The sequence below is a fragment of the Leuresthes tenuis genome, unplaced genomic scaffold, assembly GCF_036924035.1.
Source record: "Leuresthes tenuis unplaced genomic scaffold, fLeuTen1.0.hap1 SCAF_23, whole genome shotgun sequence".
Classification (NCBI taxonomy): Eukaryota; Metazoa; Chordata; class Actinopteri; order Atheriniformes; family Atherinopsidae; genus Leuresthes; species Leuresthes tenuis.
Genome location: NW_027325377.1, coordinates 11,164,374 through 11,188,596, shown reverse-complemented (window position 1 = coordinate 11,188,596; position 24,223 = coordinate 11,164,374). Strand labels below are relative to the sequence as shown.

Genomic DNA, 24,223 nt, shown 5'->3' with positions numbered 1-24,223 from the left:
CAATAATTACTGAGAAATGGGTAAGAAAAGGTGTGAATGCCCAACTATACATCATCACAAGCAGAAGTGGATGTGTGCGGCCACAAGAAGGTTTGAATGTCCGACCATAGTTTGTAAAAGGCGGGTAAGAAAAGGTTTAAATGCCCGAACATACACAATCAAAAGAGGGAGTGGAGGTGTTTCGCTGCAAGAAGGTGTGAATGTCCGAGCATAGTTTGTCAAAAGTGGGTAAGAAAAGGTTCGAATGCCCGAACATACACCATCAAAAGAGGGAGCGGAGGTTTTCCGCTGTAAGAAGGTGTGAATGTCCGACCATAGTTGGTAAAAAGCGGGTAAGAAAAGGTTCGAATGCCCGAATATATACCATCAAAAGCGGAAACGGAGGTGTTCGGCTGCAAGAAGGTGTGAACGTCCGACCAAAGTTTGTAAAAAGCAGTTAAGAAAAGGTTCGAATATCCAACCAAACATAATCAAAAGTGGGAGCAGAGCTGTTCGACTGCAAGTAGGTGTGAATGTCCACCCATAATTCCTGAAAAATGGGTAAGAAAAGGTGCGAATGCCCAACCATACATCATCAAAAGAAGAAGTGGATGTGTTCTGCTACAAGAAGGTTTGAAGGTCCGACCATAGTTTGTAAAAAGTGGGTAAGAAAAAGTTTGAATGCCCGAACATACACCATCAAAAGAGGGAGCGGAGGTGTTCCGCTGTAAGACGGTGTGAAAGTCCGACCATAATTGGTAAAAAGCGGGTAAGAAAAGGTTAAAATACCCGACTCTACACAATCAATAGCGGGAGCGGAGTTGTTCGGCTACAAGAAGGTGTGAAAGTCCGACCATGGTTTGTAAAACGCGGGTAAGACAAGGTGCGAATGCCCGACAATGTATGATCAAAAGAGGGAGCGGAGGTGTTCGGCTGCAAGGTCTGAATTTCCAACCAATAATTACTGAAAAATGGGTAATAAAAGGTGTGAATGCCCAACTATACATCATAAAAAGCAGAAGTGGATGTGTTCGGCCACAAGAAGGTTTGAATGTCCGAGCATAGTTTGTAAAAAGCGGGTAAGAAAAGGTTCGAATGCCCGAACATACACAATCAAAAGAGGGAGCGGAGGGGTTTCGCTGCAAGAAGGTGTGAATGTCCGAGCATAGTTTGTAAAAAGTGGGTAAGAAAAGGTTCGAATGCCAAAATATACACCATCAAAAACGGAAGCCGAGGTGTTCGGCTGCAAGTAGGTGTGAATGTCAGATCATAATTTGCAAAAAGCTGATGAGAAAGGTGTGAATGACCGACAATAATTACTGAAAAATGTGTTAGAAAAGGTAAGAATGCCGGACTATTCATCATCAAAAGCAGAGAAGAGGTGTTCGGATGCAAGAAGCTGTGAATGTCCAGCCATAATTACTCAAAAACGGTTAAGAAAAGGTAGTATTGCCAGACCATAAATGATCAAAACAGGGAGCGGAGGTGTTCCGCTGTAAGAAGGTGTGAATGTCCAACCATAATTGGTAAAAAGCGGGTAAGAAAAGGTTAAAATACCCGACTGTACACAATCAATAGTGGGAGCGGAGTTGTTTGGCTACTAAAAGGTGTGAAAGTCCGACCATACATCCTCAAAAGCAGAACTGGATGTGTTCGGCTACAAGAAGGTTTGAATGTCCGACCATAGTTTGTAAAAAGCGGGTAAGAAAAGGTTCGAATGCCCAAACATACACCATCAAAAGAGGGAGCGGAGGTGTTCCGCCATAAGAAGGTGTGAATGTCCGACCGTAGTTGCTAAAAAGTGGGTAAGAAAAGGTTAAAATACCCGACTGTACACAATCAATAGCGGGAGCGAATGTGTTCGGCTACAAGAAGGTGTGAAAGTCCGACCATGTTTTGTAAATAGCGGGTAAGAAAAGGTGCGAATGCCCGACAATGTATGATCAAAAGAGGGAGCGGAGGTTTTCGGCTAAAAGAAGGTCTGAATGTCCAACCATAATTTGTAAAAACCGGGGAAGAAAAGGCTCGAAAGCCCGACTATACACCATCAAAAGCGGGAGCAGAGGGGTTCAGCTGCAAGAAGGTCTGAATGTCCATCAATAATTGCTAGAAAACATGAAAGAAAATTTTCGAATATCAAACCGCACATGATCATAAGTGGGAGCGGAGGTGTTTAGCTGCAAGAAGGTGTGAATGTCCACCCATAATTCCTCAAAAATGGGTAAAAAAAAAGGTGCGAATGCCCAACCATACATCATCAAAAGCAGGAATGGATGTGTTTGAATGTCCGAGCATAGTTTGTTAAAAGCGGGTAAGAAAAGGTTCGAATGCCCGAACATACACCATCAAAAGAGGGAGCGGAGGTGTTCCGCCATAAGAAGGTGTGAATGTCCGACCGTAGTTGGTAAAAAGCGGGTAAGAAAAGGTTAAAATGGCCGTCTGTACACAATCAATAGCGGGAAGGGATGTGTTTGGCTACAAGAAGGTGTGAAAGTCCGACCATGTTTTGTAAAAAGCGGTTAAGAAAAGGTGTGAATGCCCGACAATGTATGATCAAAAGAGGGAGCGGAGGTTTTCGGCTGCAAGAAGGTCTGAATATCCAACCATAATTTGTAAAAACCGGGGAAGAAAAGGCTCGGAAGCCCGACTATACACCGTCAAAAGCGGGAGCAGAGGTGTTCAGCTGCAAGAAGGTCTCAATGTCCATCAATAATTGCTAAAAAACATGAAAGAAAATTTTCGAATATCAAACCGCACATGATCATATGCGGGAGAGGAGGTGTTCAGCTGCAAGAAGGTGTGAATGTCCACCCATATCTCCTGAAAAATGGGTAAAAAAAGGTGCGAATGCCCAACCATACATCATCAAAAGCAGGTGTGAATGTCAGATCATAATTTGCAAAAACCTGATGAGAAATGGTGAGAATGCCCGCATTCCTGCTTTTGATGATGTATGGTTGGGCATTCGCACCTTTTTTTTTACCCATTTTTGAGGAATTATGGGTGGACATTCACACCTTCTTGCAGCTGAACACCTCCTCTCCCACTTATGATCATGTGCGGTTGGATATTCGAACATTTTTTTTCATGTTTTCTAGCAATTATTGATGGACATTCAGACCTTCTTGCAGCTGAACACCTCCGCTCCCGCTTTTGATGGTGTATAGTCGGGCTTCCGAGCCTTTTCTTCCCCGGTTTTTACAAATTATGGTTGGACATTTAGACCTTCTTGCAGCCGAAAACCTCCGTTCCCTCTTTTGATCATACATTGTCCGGCATTCGCAACTTTTCTTACCCGCTTTTTACAAACCATGGTCGGACTTTCACACCTTTTAGTAGCCAAACAACTCCGCTCTCGCTATTGATTGTGTACAGTCGGGTATTTTAACCTTTTCTTACCCGCTTTTTACCAATTATGGTGGGACATTCACACCTTCTTACAGCGGAACACCTCCGCTCCCTGCTTTGATCATTTATGGTCTGGCAATACTACCTTTTCTTACCCGTTTTTGAGTTATTATGGCTGGACATTCACAGCTTCTTGCAGCCGAACACCTCTTCTCCCGCTTTTGATGATGAATGGTCCGGCATTCTTACCTTTTCTAACACATTTTTCAGCAATTATTGTTGGTCATTCACACCTTTCTCATCAGCTTTTTACAAATTATGATCTGACATTCACACCTACTTGCAGCCGAACACCTCGGCTTCCGCTTTTGATGGTGTATATTTTGGCATTCGAACCTTTTCTTACCCGCTTTTTACAAACCATGGTCGGACTTTCATACCTTCTTTTAGCCGAACAACTCCGCTCCCGCTATTGATTGTGTAGAGTTGGGTATTTTAGCCTTTTCTTACCCGCTTTTTACCAACTATGGTCGGACATTCACACCTTCTTACAGCGGAACACCTCCGCTCCCTCTTTTGATGGTTTATGTTCTGGCATTCGAACCTTTTCTTACCCACTTTTTACAAACTATGCTCGGACATTCACACCTTCTTGCAGTGAAACACCTCCGCTCCCTCTTTTGATTGTGTATGTTCGGGCATTCGAACCTTTTCTTACCCGCCTTTTACAAACTATGGTCGGACATTCAAACCTTCTTGTGGCCGAACACATCCACTTCTGCTTGTGATGATGTATAGTTGGGCATTCACACCTTTTCTTACCCATTTTTCAGTAATTATTGGTGGACATTCAGACCTTCTTGCAGCTGAACACCTCCGCTCCCGCTTTTGATGGTGTATAGTCGGGCTTTCGAGCCTTTTCTTCAACGGTGTTTACAAATTATGGTTGGAAATTCAGACCTTGCAGCCGAACACCTCCGCTCCCTCTTTTGATCATACATTGTCGGGCATTCGCACCTTGTCTTACCCGCTTTTTACAAACCATGGTCGGACTTTCACACCTTCTTGTAGCCGAACAACTCCGCTCCCGCTATTGATTGTGTACAGTCCGGTTTTTTAACCTTTTCTTACCCGCTTTTTACCAACTATGGTCGGACATTCGCAGCATCTTACAGCGGAACACCTCCGCTCCCTCTTTTGATGGTGTATGTTCGGGCATTCGAACTTTTTCTTACCCGCTTTTTACAAACTATGGTCGGACATTCAAACCTTCTTGTAGCAGAACACATCCACTTCTTCTTTTGATTATGTATGGTTGGGCATTCGCACCTTTTCTTACCCATTTTTCAGGAATTATGGGTGGATATTCACACCTACTTGCAGTCGAACAGCTCTGCTCCCACTTTTGATTATGTTTGGTTGGATATTCGAACCTTTTCTTAACTGCTTTTTACAAACTTTGGTCGGACGTTCACACCTTCTTGCAGCCGAACACCTCCGCTTCCGCTTTTGATGGTATATATTCGGGCATTCGAACCTTTTCTTACCCACTTTTTACCAACTATGGTCGGACATTCACACCGTCTTTCAAGTGTAACACCTCCGCTCCCTCTTTTGATGGTGTATGTTCGGGCATTCGCACCTTTTCTTACCCGCTTTTTACAAACTATGGTCGTACATTCAAACCTTGTAGCCGAAAACCTCCACTCCCTCTTTTGATCATACTTTGTCGGGCATTCGCACCTTTTCTTACCCGCTTTTTACAAACTATGCTCGGACATTCAAACCTTCTTGTAGCCAAACACATCCACTCCTGCTTTTGTTGATGTATGGTTGGGCATTCGAACCTACTTGTTGCCTGCTTTTCATTAATTATGGGTGGACATTCACACCTTGTCACAGCCAAACACCTCCGCTCCCTGTTTTGATCATGTATGGTTGGACATTCGCACCTTTTCTCACCCGCTTTTTGCAAACTATGGTCGGCCATTCACAGCTTCCTCTCCACCATACTTGTATGGTGGGATATTCACACCCACTTGCATCCGAAGATCTCCGCCCCCACTTTTGTTGATATTTAGTCGGTCATTCACACCTTACCCGTTTTCTTGCCGCCAAACACCTCTGATCTCGCTTTTGATGATGTAAGATTGGGCATTCAGACCTTGCTTTTCCTGCTTTTCACCAACTATAGATGGACATTCACACCTTCTTGCAGCCGAACACTTCCGCTCCACCTTTTAGGTTTCTATCACACCTTTTTTTTCACCGCATTTTATAGATTATGGTTGGAAATTCTCAACCACTCATCCGAAGACCTCTCCTCCCGCTTTTGTTAATATATTTGAACTTTAGTCAGACATTCACACCTACTTGTAGCCGAACACCACCTCTCTAGCTTTTGATGAGGTATGGTCCGGGATTTTTACCGTTTCTAACACATTTTTCAGCAATTATGGTAGGATATTCACACCTTCTTGCAGCTTAACACCTCCTCTCCCACTTATGATCATGTGCGGATTGATTTTCGAAAATTTTCTTTCATGTTTTCTAGCAATTAATTATGGACATTTAGACCTTCTTGCAGCTGAACACCTCCGCTCCCGCTTTTGATCATACATTGTCAGGCATTCGCACCTTGTCTTACCCGCTTTTTACAAACTTTAGTCGAACATTCACACCTTTTTGCAGCCGAACACAGTTTTTTGCAGCCGAATTTGGGCATTCGCACCTTTTCATACCCACTTTTTACCAACTATGGTCGGACATTCACACCGTCTTACAGCGGAACACCTCCGCTCCCTCTTTTGATGGTGTATGTTCGGGCATTCGAACCTTTTCTTACCCGCTTTTTACAAACTATGCTCGGACATTCAAACCTTCTTGTAGCCGAACACATCCACTCCTGCTTTTGATGATGTATGGTATGGCATTCGAACCTACTTGTTGCCCGCTTTTCATTAATTATGGGTGGACATTCACACCTTGTCGCAGCCAAACACCCTGTTTCGATCATGTATGGTTGGACATTCGCACCTTTTCTCACCCGCTTTTTGCAAACTATGGTCGGCCATTCACAGCTTCCTCTCCACCATACTTGTATGGTGGGATATTCACACCCACTTACATCCGAAGACCTCCGCCCCCACTTTTGTTGATATTTAGTTTGTCATTCGCACCTTACCCGCTTTTGGCAAACTATGGCCTTCTTGCAGCCAAAAACCTCTGATCTCGCTTTTGATGATGTAAGGTTGGGCATTCAGACCTTGCTTCACCTGCTTTTCACCAAATATAGTCGGACATTCACACCTTCTTGCAGCCAAACACTTCCGCTCCACCTTTTAGTTTTCTATGGGGCATTCACACCTTTATTTTCACCGCATTTTATAAAAACACCACAGGAACACCGTATTGAGGCTTTGTTCTGACCGCTCATTCGGTGTCGCGTTTCTTTCAAGCATTTCTCCTGGTTAGCCCGCACTCGGCTCGCTCCCAGAGCCGTGTTAAAGTCTACTTCGCATTCACTCTCTTTTCTCAGCAGACTAAAAGAAACTTCCATCCTGCACCGCTGTTAGCTTTTTCACAAGAGCAGAGGAGAGCGCACCGTTCCCAGCGGCACTGCAGTACCGGGTCGATGCTTGGAGTGAACGGAGCAAGCTCCTTTTTCAACTCCTATTGATAAAAATCCATTTAATATGTAGTCCTTGCATAGACATATCACATATTAAACTGATAAGTACAGATATGGATTATGTGCAATTATTAAAGAGAGTAGAGGACGATCTCTCTCATTGGAAGTCCTTACCTATATCACTTATGGGGAGAGTTACAACCATTAAAATGATGATACTACCAAAAGTTAACTATTTGTTCTCAATGATCCCCATAAAACCATCTGCTACTTGGTTTAAGTCACTAGATTCATGCATCTCCAAATTTCTGTGGAAAAACAAACCACCACGTATTAGTTTAAAAACCCTACAGAAGACCAAGGACAGTGGTGGATTAGATTTACCTCATTTTCAGCACTATTCCTTAGCCAATAGGTTACAATATATATCAAAATGGTTTAAACCTTGTTGTTGTCACAGTTCCCAGAGACGTTGTAATCGTTGAGGATTCTATATTCACCCCCTCATTAGAGGCACGTGTTGCAGATTGATGACACTGAATCTTCTTCTCTGTTCATTGCTGGCATCATTCCCAGCATCGTAAGTGTTCGTGGCATTGTTAGCCTCTTCTTCTGGATCTTGATATCGAGCATCCTTTTGTATTTCTGGTTTGTAAGTCCTCTCTCTTCGTTCACCGGAGTCTTCGTCTCTTTGTCCTTGAGTTTGGTGATTTTTTCTTCTTTTGATGCCTTGACACAGTGTGACAGGTGATACCACATGGGAGATCCTTTAACTTGGACTGCTGTCCCTGTGCTGCGAAATGGCTGTGCTGCTCAAATGGTCTCTCCTTCATCATATACACAGTTATTTATACATCACCTTCCACCATGAAGCGTTGTCCCTTTTTGTTTCTCTCTTTGTTCTTAAAATGCTGTTATGCATGTCTAAACCAATCCATTAAACTAGATCATTTTGGCAGTAAAGCGATCTACAATGTGCTTGGTCGCAAAGCTGCTCATCTGTGGTAAACAGCTCTTCAGAAAGGCATTCTTCAATTGATTTCACTCATTTTATGTAATAATTTTGTGATTTCCTACAAAACTACACTTCTTCTCCCATCTGTCTGAGTATTTAATATTGTCTGGGTCCCGTTAAAACATGTATTTTTCCCATCTAATTCCTTGTTTGCTTTAAAACAAGTATTCCCCATTTTCTATCCCTTCAGTAGCCAACCAGTTTGTATGGAGTACACTGGAGCAACTTGACTGATCAGTAAAACACTGCTTTTGTTGTCACCGCAAGGCTTCCCCCGTCGGTTGTTTCACTGAGACACTACTGAGTAACTACAACTCAACACAGTTTATACACATAACATTCATATACATACTAACAAACAAACAAACAATAATTTATCGCAATTTTCTCATCTCTGTTTGAACGTACACCCAGGTAAATATTCCTGTAGTCTTCTCATACCGACTATGGACCCATTCATTGTTTAACTTCACTGTTTTGCAAATCCTAATTGAATATTACACATTGACATTGAACTTTACTGGATAAGCAGGTCTTCATTGCATTCAGCAGCCTATATGTGAGCATTTATGTGTAAGCTGTTCTTCTTTGCATTTATCAGCAGCAAGCAATTCTTCACTGCACATGCATATGTAAATAGTAAAACAATTCCAATGTGTTAGCGAAACCTTCTATATCACAGTGGTTTCTAAGGTCTATTTTAAGTTCTTTGCCATCAGTGAGATGACATTGTTTACAAAGTGTGTCAAATTATCACTGAAGATCTTTTCAGGAATTTCAAATCTAGAAATGAGTTATTTTACGCGTGATTTTGCTACTGAGAGTGCATCTGCTTGTGCACATGGAAATATTTCAGACCATTTGGTAAAAACCTCTGTTGTCACTGAGCAGAATCGTTTCCCTTAACATTAATTTAGTTCAATGAAATCTACAAAATAATGAAATAATGAAATCCAAACAAATATGTTGAAAAAGATACACTGGCTTAGGGAATTATCTTCGTTTTGGTCTTAGATTGCCCTGTGGAATGTATTTTGCACATATTTGACCTGCTAGACAAAACTTTATTCATTTATTTATTCTAAAAAAATGTTTTTAATAATTAGTAAAACCATATGCTGTAAAAATCTGGTTCATTATTGCTTCCATCCCTCCTGTTGAGACATGACATGGTCCGTGGCTCAATACTGCAGCATATTTAAACAAATTCTTTGGCAGTATGGTTTTCCTTCCGGTCATTCATACGAGTCTATTGTAGATGGCAATTGAATAACATCTAATAATGCTAAAATATTTGTAGTTTATACATTTAGCTGTGGATGTCAACATACCTGTTTTTCCAATGCTGTGTTAACACATGTACAGTTGAGAAGGCATACTGACTGTCAGTGTAAACGTTAACAACCTTTTTGTTATTTAATTTACAAGCTTCAGTTAAAGCTACCAATTCGACTGCTTGAACAGAGTAATTTTTTGGTAGTGGTTGTTTTAAGAAAACTTCAGTTTCTGTTACTACTGCAAATCCTGTAGCATTTGTGCCATCAGGGTTTTTTTCCTTGATCTGTTGAATAAATATAGTTATTTCTGCATTTTCATAATGTATATCAGTTAAGTCTGGCCTGGGTAAAACACTGATGGTTATTTCTGACATGCAATCATGAGGCTTTCCATCTGTGGGGTAGGTAGCAGTGTGGATGGATTAAGTGTAGCACATCTCTCGACAACAAGGTGTGGCTGTGAAAGAAGAACTGTTATGTAGGAGAGATGTCTGGTAAAGATATTTTGTTAAGTAACCATATCACAGCCACTGCATGAGGTACCTTAAGTGTTAATGGGTGAAATAACACCATTGTTGTTGATGCCTGCACTGCCAATGGCTTCTGGCCATTGATTCAAAAGTACGATCTCGTCCCTTTTTCCCCTTTCAGTGGACACTGGCCCCTAATTACCGCAATTCAGCAGGGGGTCTTTCATTAGGAGTACTGGACTCCCCCGTGCACGGTTTCAGCTCCGACCCTGGACAGCGGAAAAAACGTTGAGATCTGGTTTGAGGACCCAATTGTTGAGAAAAGTCTCTCAATGAGACTCAGAGTTGCTGGAGTCAGTTAATGCAAAGGTTTAATCTTGCAGCAAGTTCAAGAATGTGTGTGTGTATGGGTGTATGTGTGCGAACGTGTGTGAGTTTGTGTGTGTGAGAGTTTAAAGAACCTGTAATCCACAGGCAGGCCTTAACTAGTATGGCACGGGTCCAGCCTGTCTCATCTTTTTTGGAAGGTCCAGCGCTCGGCCGTAACCCTTCTGTCTGTTTGGACTCTCACATACATTCGGTTAATCATAGAAAAACGAGAACAAAACTTTTTAGTCCCTTAAATTCATAAAACAGACATGGTGCAGTTATTTCCATTCTAGAAAATAAGAGTAATCACCACCATTCCTATAAATTCTGGATATTCTAACAATCTGAATCTTTTTTAAATGTTCGATGAAGCCCTTTGCTGTTCTGTTTAGAGACTCAGCTGATCATAAACCAAGTTTTGCTCTTGAACCAAGCTTCTAAACTCTTCACCTTTTTCATTTCTCAGTTAGTATTCACTTTAAAACTGATTAAAAGAAAAATTAAATGAATGCCTATCAACAAATGTGGGATCTAAACTCTAGTGCTTCCTCTAAAATAATTTCCTTTCTCAATTCAGAAATGTGTGTGTGTAAGTCACAACACCCGTGACACCAAAACGGCTTTCTTTTCTCTCTTTTCTCTACACTCTGCACTGTGAGCACACACAACAAATCAGAAAGGCTTTTTTCTCTCTTTTCTACATTATGGACTGTGGGGACACAAAACCGCTCTCTCTTTTTTTTTTTTTGATTGTGTGCCAGGGCGTTGTCTCACGTATTAGATTATGCTTAAGATACGAATGAGTTTATCAGTCACATCAGAATCCATACATACTGATCCTCCCGTAATAAAATGGTCGGATCTTATCAAACACACTTTGTTTCTTGTGACAAGTCAGCGAAACAGCGTATACACGTCAAGACACTGAATCAAGTTTGCCACAAGAACTCATAAGTTTGGCAGTATTGCTCTGCCGTCAGCAATCATACACCCATTTTATTTTCATGAGACATGTGCAGGCACCTGTTCATCTACTGTTCTATCACTATGAATTAGTTTATCTATTATCAATAAGGATACTTCTACAACTACTATCAAAGTATGTCCGGACTTCTTATGTTGTCAGTTGCTATATATGAATAAGTGGGTTGCTACTGAAAAGCATTAAGCATGTCACACAGCCCAAACATGTAACATTCAACAGGACACTTACGCAACACATTCAAATCAAACAGTCAGACAACATACAAGAACCTATACCCCAGCCGGCATTGCTCCCTGCCTATTTTCCTACAACTCACTATGTGTGCGCACACCTTTATTCACAAACTCTTCAACTTATACTCTTTTAACGAAGCTGCTACAGCTCGATTGGACAAATACCCTTAGATCCTATTTCGGTGAATTTGACATCTGCCTTGCATGTAACAGATTAGCGGTTTAGCAGTTTTAATTTAGTTTGAGTGAAGGAATTCATTTTATAGCAAAATCCGAAATCGTGAAGAACTCATGGAAGTAAGCTTATTCTCGGATTCCTGAATCTTTAGATTTGCTCTTTGTTTTACTGCAAAGTACAACGTTGAGCAGCATTTAGTCGGTGCGAATGACCGACTAAATATCAACAAAAGTGGGGGCGGAGGTCTTCGGATGCAAGTGGGTGTGAATATCCCACCATAGAAGTATGGTGGAGAGGAAGCTGTGAATGGCCGACCATAGTTTGCAAAAAGCGGGTGAGAAAAGGTGCGAATGTCCAACCATACATGATCAAAACAGGGAGCGGAGGTGTTTGGCTGCGACAAGGTGTGAATGTCCACCCATAATTAATGAAAAGCGGGCAACAAGTAGGTTCGAATGCCCAACCATACATCATCAAAAGCAGGAGTGGATGTGTTCGGCTACAAGAAGGTTTGAATGTCCGAGCATAGTTTGTAAAAAGCGGGTAAGAAAAGGTTCGAATGCCTGAACATACATCATCAAAAGCAGGACTGGATGTGTTCGGCTACAAGAAGGTTTGAATGTCCGACCATAGTTGGTAAAAAGTGGGTATGAAAAGGTTCGAATGCCCAAAATCGGCTGAAAAAAACTGTGTTCGGCTGCAAAAAGGTGTGAATGTTTGACTAAAGTTTGTAAGACAAGGTTCGAATGCCTGACAATGTATGGTCAAAAGCGGGAGCGGAGGTATTCAGCTGCAAGAAGGTCTAAATGTCCATCATTAATTGCTAGAAAACATGAAAGAAAATTTTCGAAAATCAATCTGCATATGATCATAAGTGGGAGAGGAGGTGTTCAGCTGCAAGAAGGTGTGAATGTCCTACCATAATTGCTGAAAAATGTGTTAGAAACGGTAGGAATGCCGGACCATACATCATCAAAAGCTAGAGAGGTGGTGTTCGGCTGCAAGTAGGTGTGAATGTCTGACTAAAGTTCAAATATATTAACAAAAGCGGGAGGAGAGGTCTTCGGATGAGTGGTTGAGAATTTCCAACCATAATCTATAAAATGCGGTGAAAAAAAAGGTGTGATAGAAACCTAAAAGGTGGAGCGGAAGTGTTCGGCTGCAAGAAGGTGTGAATGTCCGTCTATAGTTGGTGAAAAGCAGGAAAAGCAAGGTCTGAATGCCCAATCTTACATCATCAAAAGCGAGATCAGAGGTGTTTGGCTGCAAGAAAACGGGTAAGGTGTGAATGACCGACTAAATATCAACAAAAGTGGGGGCGGAGGTCTTCGGATGCAAGTGGGTGTGAATATCCCACCATACAAGTATGGTGGAGAGGAAGCTGTGAATGTCCGACCATGGTTTGTAAAACGCGGGTAAGACAAGGTGCGAATGTCCGACAATGTATGATCAAAAGAGGGAGCGGAGGTGTTCGGCTGCAAGGTCTGAATTTCCAACCATAATTTGTAAACACCGTTGAAGAAAAGCCTCGAAAGCCCGACTATACACCATCAAAAGCGGGAGCAGAGGGGTTCAGCTGCAAGAAGGTCTGAATGTCCACCAATAATTACTGAAAAATGGGTAAGAAAAGGTGTGAATGCCCAACTATACATCATCAAAAGCAGAAGTGGATGTGTTCGGCCACAAGAAGGTTTGAATGTCCGACCATAGTTTGTAAAAAGCGGGTAAGAAAAGGTTCGAATGCCCGAACATACACAATCAAAAGAGGGAGCGGAGGGGTTTCGCTGCAAGAAGGTGTGAATGTCCGAGCATAGTTTGTAAAAAGTGGGTAAGAAAAGGTTCGAATGCCAAAATATACACCATCAAAAATGGAAGCCGAGGTGTTCGGCTGCAAGTAGGTGTGAATGTCAGATCATAATTTGCAAAAAGCTGATGAGAAAGGTGTGAATGACCGACAATAATTACTGAAAAATGTGTTAGAAAAGGTAAGAATGCCGGACTATTCATCATCAAAAGCAGAGAAGAGGTGTTCGGATGCAAGAAGCTGTGAATGTCCAGCCATAATTACTCAAAAACGGGTAAGAAAAGGTAGTATTGCCAGACCATAAATGATCAAAACAGCGAGCGGAGGTGTTCCGCTGTAAGAAGGTGTGAATGTCCGACCATAATTGGTAAAAAGCGGGTAAGAAAAGGTTAAAATACCCGACTGTACACAATCAATAGCGGGAGCGGAGTTGTTTGGCTACTAAAAGGTGTGAAAGTCCGACCATACATCCTCAAAAGCAGAACTGGATGTGTTCGGATACAAGAAGGTTTGAATGTCCGACCATAGTTTGTAAAAAGCGGGTAAGAAAAGGTTCGAATGCCCAAACATACACCATCAAAAGAGGGAGCGGAGGTGTTCCGCCATAAGAAGGTGTGAATGTCCGACCGTAGTTGGTAAAAAGTGGGTAAGAAAAGGTTAAAATACCCGACTGCACACAATCAATAGCGGGAGCGAATGTGTTCGGCTACAAGAAGGTGTGAAAGTCCGACCATGTATTGTAAAAAGCGGGTAAGAAAAGGTGCGAATGCCCGACAATGTATGATCAAAAGAGGGAGCGGAGGTTTTCGGCTAAAAGAAGGTCTGAATGTCCAACCATAATTTGTAAAAACCGGGGAAGAAAAGGCTTGAAAGCCCAACTATACACCATCAAAAGCGGGAGCAGAGGGGTTCAGCTGCAAGAAGGTCTGAATGTCCATCAATAATTGCTAGAAAACATGAAAGAAAATTTTCGAATATCAAACCGCACATGATCATAAGTGGGAGCGGAGGTGTTTAGCTGCAAGAAGGTGTGAATGTCCACCCATAATTCCTCAAAAATGGGTAAAAAAAAAGGTGCGAATGCCCAACCATACATCATCAAAAGCAGGTGTGAATGTCAGATCATAATTTGCAAAAACCTGATGAGAAATGGTGAGAATGCCCGACTATACACCATCAAATGCGGGAGCGGAGGTGTTCGGCTGTGAGTAGGTGTGAATGTCCGACCATACTTGCTGAAAAATATGACAAAGCAGTTTTCACTTGGTTTGAGTGAAGGATTTCATTTTATATCAAAATCCGAAATTGTGTAGAACTCGTGGAAATAAGTTTATTCTCGGATTCCTAAAGGTTTAGTGTTGTTCTTTGGTATACTGCAAAGTAATACTTTTTATTTTGTTGAAACCGATTCAGACATGGATAAATATCAAGGACAAAGCAGTTTTAACTTGGTTTGAGTGAAGGAATTCATTTTATATCAAAATCCGAAATTGTGTAGAACTCGTGGAAATAAGTTTATTCTCGGATTCCTAAAGGTTTAGTGTTGTTCTTTAGTATACTGCAAAGTAATACTTTCTATTTTGTTGAAACCGATTAAGTTAAAACTGCTTTGTCCTTCATATTTATCCATGTCATAATAGCTTTAAACAAAAAAGAACGTTGTACTTTGCAGGATAGGAAAGAACAACTCTAAACCTTTTCAGGAATCCGAGAATAAGCTTCTTATCACCAGTTCTACACAATTTCAGATTTTGATATAAAATGAATTCCTTCACTCAAACCAAGTTAAAACTGCTTTGTCCTTCATATTTATCCATGTCTGAATAGGTTTCAACAAAAAAGAAAGTATTAATTTGCAGTATACCAAAGAACAACACTAAACCTTTAGGAATCCGAGAATAAGCTTCTTATCACCAGTTCTACACAATTTCGGATTTTGATATAAAATGAATTCCTTCACTCAAACCAAGTTAAAACTGCTTTGTCCTTAATATTTATCCATGTCTGAATAGGTTTCAACAAAAAAGAAAGTATTACTTTGCAGTATACCAAAGAACAACACTAAACCTTTAGGAATCCGAGAATAAGCTTCTTATCACCAGTTCTACACAATTTCAGATTTTGATATAAAATGAATTCCTTCACTCAAACCAAGTTAAAACTGCTTTGTCCTTAATATTTATCCATGTCTGAATAGGTTTCAACAAAAAAGAAAGTATTACTTTACAGTATACCAAAGAACAACACTAAACCTTTAGGAATCCGAGAATAAGCTTCTTATCACCAGTTCTACACAATTTCGGATTTTGATATAAAATGAATTCCTTCACTCAAACCAAGTTAAAACTGCTTTGTCCTTCATATTTATCCATGTCTGAATGGGTTTCAACAAAATAGAAAGTATTACTTTGCAGTATACCAAAGAACAACACTAAACCTTTAGGAATCCGAGAATAAGCTTCTTTTCACCAGTTCTACACAATTTCGGATTTTGATATAAAATGAATTCCTTCACTCAAACCAAGTGAAAACTGCTTTGTCATATTTTTCAGCAAGTATGGTCGGACATTCACAACTACTCACAGCCGAACACCTCCGCTCCCGCATTTGATGGTGTATAGTCGGGCATTCTCACCATTTCTCATCAGGTTTTTGCAAATTATGATGACATTCACACCTGCTTTTGATGTTGTATGGTTGGGCATTCGCACCTTTTTTTTACCGATTTTTCAGGAATTATGGGTGGACATTCACACCATCTTACAGCTGAACACCTCCTCTCCCGCATATGATCATGTGCGGTTTGATATTCGAAAAATTTTCTTTCATGTTTTCTAGCAATTATTGATGGACATTGAGACCTTCTTGCAGCTGAACACCTCTGCTCCCGCTTTTGATGGTGTATAGTTGGGCTTTCGAGCCTTTTCTTCCCCGGTTTTTACAAATTATGGTTGGACATTCAGACCTTCTTGCAGCCGAAAACCTCCGCTCCTTCTTTTGATCATACATTGTCGGGCATTCGCACCTTTTCTTAACCACTTTTTACAAAACATGGTTGGACTTTCACACTTTCTTGTAGCCGAACACATCCCTTCCCGCTATTGATTGTGTACAGTCGGGTATTTTAACCTTTTCTTACCCGCTTTTTACCAACTACGGTCGGACATTCACACCTTCTTATGGCGGAACACCTCCGCTCCCTCTTTTGATGGTGTAGGTTCGGGCATTCGAACCTTTTCTTACCCGCTTTTTACAAACTATGCTCGGACATTCAAACCTTCTTGTAGCCGAACACATCCAGTCCTGCTTTTGATGATGTATGGTTGGGCATTCGCACCTTTTTTTTTACCCATTTTTGAGGAATTATGGGTGGACATTCACACCTTCTTGCAGCTGAACACCTCCTCTCCCACTTATGATCATGTGCGGTTGGATATTCGAACATTTTTTTTCATGTTTTCTAGCAATTATTGATGGACATTCAGACCTTCTTGCAGCTGAACACCTCCACTCCCGCTTTTGATGGTGTATAGTCGGGCTTCCGAGCCTTTTCTTCCCCGGTTTTTACAAATTATGGTTGGACATTTAGACCTTCTTGCAGCCGAAAACCTCCGTTCCCTCTTTTGATCATACATTGTCGGGCATTCGCACCTTTTCTTACCCGCTTTTTACAAACCATGGTCGGACTTTCACACCTTTTAGTAGCCAAACAACTCCGCTCCCGCTATTGATTGTGTACAGTCGGGTATTTTAACCTTTTCTTACCCGCTTTTTACCAATTTTGGTGGGACATTCACACCTTCTTACAGCGGAACACCTCCGCTCCCTGTTTTGATCATTTATGGTCTGGCAATACTACCTTTTCTTACCCGTTTTTGAGTTATTATGGCTGGACATTCACAGCTTCTTGCAGCCGAACACCTCTTCTCCGGCTTTTGATGATGAATGGTCCGGCATTCTTACCTTTTCTAACACATTTTTCAGCAATTATTGTCGGTCATTCACACCTTTCTCATCAGCTTTTTACAAATTATGATCTGACATTCACACCTACTTGCAGCCGAACACCTCGGCTTCCGCTTTTGATGGTGTATATTTTGGCATTCGAACCTTTTCTTACCCGCTTTTTACAAACCATGGTCGGACTTTCATACCTTCTTTTAGCCGAACAACTCCGCTCCCGCTATTGATTGTGTAGAGTCGGGTATTTTAGCCTTTTCTTACCCGCTTTTTACCAACTATGGTCGGACATTCACACCTTCTTACAGCGGAACACCTCCGCTCCCTCTTTTGATGGTGTATGTTCTGGCATTCGAACCTTTTCTTACCCACTTTTTACAAACTATGCTCGGACATTTACACCTTCTTGCAGTGAAACACCTCCGCTCCCTCTTTTGATTGTGTATGTTCGGGCATTCGAACCTTTTCTTACCCGCCTTTTACAAACCATGGTCGGACATTTAAACCTTCTTGTGGCCGAACACATCCACTTCTGCTTGTGATGATGTATAGTTGGGCATTCACACCTTTTCTTACCCATTTTTCAGTAATTATTGGTGGACATTCAGACCTTCTTGCAGCTGAACACCTCCGCTCCCGCTTTTGATGGTGTATAGTCGGGCTTTCAAGCCTTTTCTTCAACGGTGTTTACAAATTATGGTTGGAAATTCAGACCTTGCAGCCGAACAACTCCGCTCCCTCTTTTGATCATACATTGTCGGGCATTCGCACCTTGTCTTACCCGCTTTTTACAAACCATGGTCGGACTTTCACACCTTCTTGTAGCCGAACAACTCCGCTCCCGCTATTGATTGTGTACAGTCCGGTTTTTTAACCTTTTCTTACCCGCTTTTTACCAACTATGGTCGGACATTCGCAGCATCTTACAGCGGAACACCTCCGCTCCCTCTTTTGATGGTGTATGTTCGGGCATTCGAACTTTTTCTTACCCGCTTTTTACAAACTATGGTTGGACATTCAAACCTTCTTGTAGCAGAACGCATCCACTTCTTCTTTTGATGATGTATGGTTGGGCATGCGCACCTTTTCTTACCCATTTTTCAGGAATTATGGGTGGATATTCACACCTACTTGCAGTCGAACAGCTCTGCTCCCACTTTTGATTATGTTTGGTTGGATTTTCGAACCTTTTCTTAACTGCTTTTTACAAACTTTGGTCGGACGTTCACACCTTCTTGCAGCCGAACACCTCCGCTTCCGCTTTTGATGGTATATATTCGGGCATTCGAACCTTTTCTTACCCACTTTTTACCAACTATGGTCGGACATTCACACCGTCTTTCAAGTGTAACACCTCCGCTCCCTCTTTTGATGGTGTATGTTCGGGCATTCGCACCTTTTCTTACCCGCTTTTTACAAACTATGGTCGTACATTCAAACCTTCTTGTAGCCGAAAACCTCCACTCCCTCTTTTGATCATACTTTGTCGGGCATTCGCACCTTTTCTTACCCGCTTTTTACAAACTATGCTCGGACATTCAAACCTTCTTGTAGCCAAACACATCTACTCCTGCTTTTGTTGATGTATGGTTGGGCATTCGAACCTACTTGTTGCCCGCTTTTCATTAATTATGGGTGGACATTCACACCTTGTCACAGCCAAACACCTCCGCTCCCTGTTTTGATCATGTATGGTTGGACATTCGCACCTTTTCTCACCCGCTTTTTGCAAACTATGGTCGGCCATTCACAGCTTCCTCTCCACCATACTTGTATGGTGGGATATTCACACCCACTTGCATCCGAAGATCTCCGCCCCCACTTTTGTTGATATTTAGTTGGTCATTCACACCTTACCCGTTTTCTTGCCGCCAAACACCTCTGATCTCGCTTTTGATGATGTAAGATTGGGCATTCAGACCTTGCTTTTCCTGCTTTTCACCAACTATAGATGGACATTCACACCTTCTTGCAGCCGAACACTTCCGCTCCACCTTTTAGGTTTCTATCACACCTTTTATTTCACCGCATTTTATAGATTATGGTTGGAAATTCTCAACCACTCATCCGAAGACCTCTCCTCCCGCTTTTGTTAATATATTTGAACTTTAGTCAGACATTCACACCTACTTGTAGCCGAACACCACCTCTCTAGCTTTTGATGAGGTATGGTCCGGGATTCTTACCGTTTCTAACACATTTTTCAGCAATTATGGTAGGATATTCACACCTTCTTGCAGCTGAACACCTCCTCTCCCACTTATGATCATGTGCGGATTGATTTTCGAAAATTTTCTTTCATGTTTTCTAGCAATTAATTATGGACATTTAGACCTTCTTGCAGCTGAACACCTCCGCTCCCGCTTTTGATCATACATTGTCAGGCATTCGCACCTTGTCTTACCCGCTTTTTACAAACTTTAGTCGAACATTCACACCTTTTTGCAGCCGAACACAGTTTTTTGCAGCCGAATTTGGTCATTCGCACCTTTTCATACCCACTTTTTACCAACTATGGTCGGACATTCACACCGTCTTAAAGCGGAACACCTCCGCTCCCTCTTTTGATGGTGTATGTTCGGGCATTCGAACCTTTTCTTACCTGCTTTTTACAAACTATGCTCGGACATTCAAACCTTCTTGTAGCCGAACACATCCACTCCTGCTTTTGATGATGTATGGTATGGCATTCGAACCTACTTGTTGCCCGCTTTTCATTAATTATGGGTGGACATTCACACCTTGTCGCAGCCAAACACCCTGTTTCGATCATGTATGGTTGGACATTCGCACCTTTTCTCACCCGCTTTTTGCAAACTATGGTCGGCCATTCACAGCTTCCTCTCCACCATACTTGTATGGTGGGATATTCACACCCACTTGCATCCGAAGACCTCCGCCCCCACTTTTGTTGATATTTAGTCGGTCATTCGCACCTTACCCGCTTTTGGCAAACTATGGCCTTCTTGCAGCCAAAAACCTCTGATCTCGCTTTTGATGATGTAAGGTTGGGCATTCAGACCTTGCTTCACCTGCTTTTCACCAAATATAGTCGGACATTCACACCTTCTTGCAGCCGAACACTTCCTTCCGCTCCACCTTTTAGTTTTCTATGGGGCATTCACACCTTTATTTTCACCGCATTTTATAAAAACACCACAGGAACACCGTATTGAGGCTTTGTTCTGACCGCTCATTCGGTGTCGCGTTTCTTTCAAGCATTTCTCCTGGTTAGCCCGCACTCGGCTCGCTCCCAGAGCCGTGTTAAAGTCTACTTCGCATTCACTCTCTTTTCTCAGCAGACTAAAAGAAACTTCCATCCTGCACCGCTGTTAGCTTTTTCACAAGAGCAGAGGAGAGCGCACCGTTCCCAGCGGCACTGCAGTACCGGGTCGATGCTTGGAGTGAACGGAGCAAGCTCCTTTTTCAACTCCTATTGATAAAAATCCATTTAATATGTAGTCCTTGCATAGACATATCACATATTAAACTGATAAGTACAGATGGATTATGTGCAATTAGTAAAGAGAGTAGAGGACGATCTCTCTCGTTGGAAGTCCTTACCTATATCACTTATGGGGAGAGTTACAGCCATTAAAATGATGATACTACCAAAAGTTAACTATTTGTTCTCAATGATCCCCATAAAACTATCTGCTACTTGGTTTAAGTCACTAGATTCATGCATCTCCAAATTTCTGTGGAAAAACAAACCACCACGTATTAGTTTAAAAACCCTACAGAAGACCAAGGACAGTGGTGGATTAGATTTACCTAATTTTCAGCACTATTCCTTAGCCAATAGGTTACAATATATATCAAAATGGTTTAAACCTTGTTGTTGTCACAGTTCCCAGAGACGTTGTAATCGTTGAGGATTCTATATTCAACCCCTCATTAGAGGCACGTGTTGCAGATTGATGACACTGAATCTTCTTCTCTGTTCATTGCTGGCATCATTCCCAGCATCGTAAGTGTTCGTGGCATTGTTAGCCTCTTCTTCTGGATCTTGATATCGAGCATCCTTTTGTATTTCTGGTTTGTAAGTCCTCTCTCTTCGTTCACCGGAGTCTTCGTCTCTTTGTCCTTGAGTTTGGTGATTTTTTCTTCTTTTGATGCCTTGACACAGTGTGACAGGTGATACCACGTGGGAGATCCTTTAACTTGGACTGCTGTCCCTGTGCTGCGAAATGGCTGTGCTGCTCAAATGGTCTCTCCTTCATCATATACACAGTTATTTATACATCACCTTCCACCATGAAGCGTTGTCCCTTTTTGTTTCTCTCTTTGTTCTTAAAATGCTGTTATGCATGTCTAAACCAATCCATTAAACTAGATCATTTTGGCAGTAAAGCGATCTACAATGTGCTTGGTCGCAAAGCTGCTCATCTGTGGTAAACAGCTCTTCAGAAAGGCATTCTTCAATTGATTTCACTCATTTTATGTAATAATTTTGTGATTTCCTACAAAACTACACTTCTTCTCCCATCTGTCTGAGTATTTAATATTGTCTGGGTCCCGTTAAAACATGTATTTTTCCCATCTAATTCCTTGTTTGCTTTAAAACAAGTATTCCCCATTTTCTATCCCTTCAGTAGCCAACCAGTTTGTATGGAGTACACTGGAGCAACTTGACTGATCAGTAAAACACTGCTTTTGTTGTCACCGCAAGGCTTCCCCCGTCGGTTGTTTCACTGAGACACTACTGAGTAACTACAACTCAACACAGTTTATACACATAACATTCATATACATACTAACAAACAAACAAACAATAATTTATCGCAATTTTCTCATCTCTGTTTGAACGTACACCCAGGTAAATATTCCTGTAGTCTTCTCATACCGACTATGGACCCATTCATTGTTTAACTTCACTGTTTTGCAAATCCTAATTGAATATTACACATTGACATTGAACTTTACTGGATAAGCAGGTCTTCATTGCATTCAGCAGCCTATATGTGAGCATCTATGTGTAAGCTGTTCTTCTTTGCATTTATCAGCAGCAAGCAATTCTTCACTGCACATGCATATGTAAATAGTAAAACAATTCCAATGTGTTAGCGAAACCTTCTATATCACAGTGGTTTCTAAGATCTATTCTAAGTTCTTTGCCATCAGTGAGATGACATAGTTTACAAAGTGTGTCAAATTATCACTGAAGATCTTTTCAGGAATTTCAAATCTAGAAATGAGTTATTTTACGCGTGATTTTGCTACTGAGAGTGCATCTGCTTGTGCACATGGAAATATTTCAGACCATTTGGTAAAAACCTCTGTTGTCACTGAGCAGAATCGTTTCCCTTAACATTAATTTAGTTCAATGAAATCTACACAATAATGAAATAATGAAATCCAAACAAATATGTTGAAAAAGATACACTGGCTTAGGGAATTATCTTCGTTTTGGTCTTAGATTGCCCTGTGGAATGTATTTTGCACATATTTGACCTGCTAGACAAAACTTTATTCATTTATTTATTCTAAAAAAAAAAATTCAATAATTAGTAAAACCATATGCTGTAAAAACCTTGTTCATTATTGCTTCCATCCCTCCTGTTGAGACATGACATGGTCCGTGGCTCAATACTGCAGCATATTTAAACAAATTCTTTGGCAGTATGGTTTTCCTTCCGGTCATTCATACGAGTCTATTGTAGATGGCAATTGAATAACATCTAATAATGCTAAAATATTTGTAGTTTATACATTTAGCTGTGGATGTCAACATACCTGTTTTTCCAATGCTGTGTTAACACATGTACAGTTGAGAAGGCATACTGACTGTCAGTGTAAACGTTAACAACCTTTTTGTTATTTAATTTACAAGCTTCAGTTAAAGCTACCAATTCGACTGCTTGAACAGAGTAATTTTTTGGTAGTGGTTGTTTTAAGAAAACTTCAGTTTCTGTTACTACTGCAAATCCTGTAGCATTTGTGCCATCAGGGTTTTTTGCTTGACCTGTTGAATAAATATAGTTATTTCTGCATTTTCATAACGTATATCAGTTAAGTCTGGCCTGGGTAAAACACTGATGGTTATTTCTGACATGCAATCATGAGGCTTTCCATCTGTGGGGTAGGTAGCAGTGTGGATGGATTAAGTGTAGCACATCTCTCGACAACAAGGTGTGGCTGTGAAAGAAGAACTGTTATGTAGGAGAGATGTCTGGTAAAGATATTTTGTTAAGTAACCATATCACAGCCACTGCATGAGGTACCTTAAGTGTTAATGGGTGAAATAACACCATTATTGTTGATGCCTGCACTGCCAATGGCTTCTGGCCATTGATTCAAAAGTACGATCTCGTCCCTGTTTCCCCCTTTCAGTGGACACTTGCCCCTAATTACCGCAATTCAGCAGGGGGTCTTTCATTAGGAGTACTGGACTCCCCCGTGCACGGTTTCAGCTCCGACCCTGGAAAGCGGAAAAAACGTTGAGATCTGGTTTGAGGACCCAATTGTTGAGAAAAGTCTCTCAATGAGACTCAGAGTTGCTGGAGTCAGTTAATGCAAATGTTTAATCTTGCAGCAAGTTCAAGAATGTGTGTGTGAATGGGTGTATGTGTGCGAACGTGTGTGAGTTTGTGTATGTGAGAGTTTAATGAACCTGTTATCCACAGGCAGGTCTTAACTAGTATGGCACAGGTCCAGCCTGTCTCATCTTTTTTGGAAGGTCCAGCGCTCGGCCGTAACCCTTCTGTCTGTTTGGACTCTCACATACATTCGGTTAATCATAGAAAAACGAGAACAAAACTTTTTAGTCCCTTAAATTCATAAAACAGACATGGTGCAGTTATTTCCATTCTAGAAAATAAGAGTAATCACCACCATTCCTATAAATTCTGGATATTCTAACAATCTGAATCTTTTTTAAATGTTCGATGAAGCCCTTTGCTGTTCTGTTTAGAGACTCAGCTGATCATAAACCAAGTTTTGCTCTTGAACCAAGCTTCTAAACTCTTCACCTT

At 41.3% G+C, this 24,223-nt stretch overlaps 2 pseudogenes; both read right to left on the bottom strand.

Moving 5' to 3' along the window:
- Positions 1–6,920: 6,920 nt before the first annotated feature.
- Positions 6,921–7,099, bottom strand: LOC140283384 (U2 spliceosomal RNA; annotated as a pseudogene).
- Positions 7,100–20,603: 13,504 nt separating this feature from the next.
- LOC140283389 (U2 spliceosomal RNA) lies at positions 20,604–20,780 on the bottom strand (annotated as a pseudogene).
- Between the last annotated feature and the right edge of the window lie 3,443 nt (positions 20,781–24,223).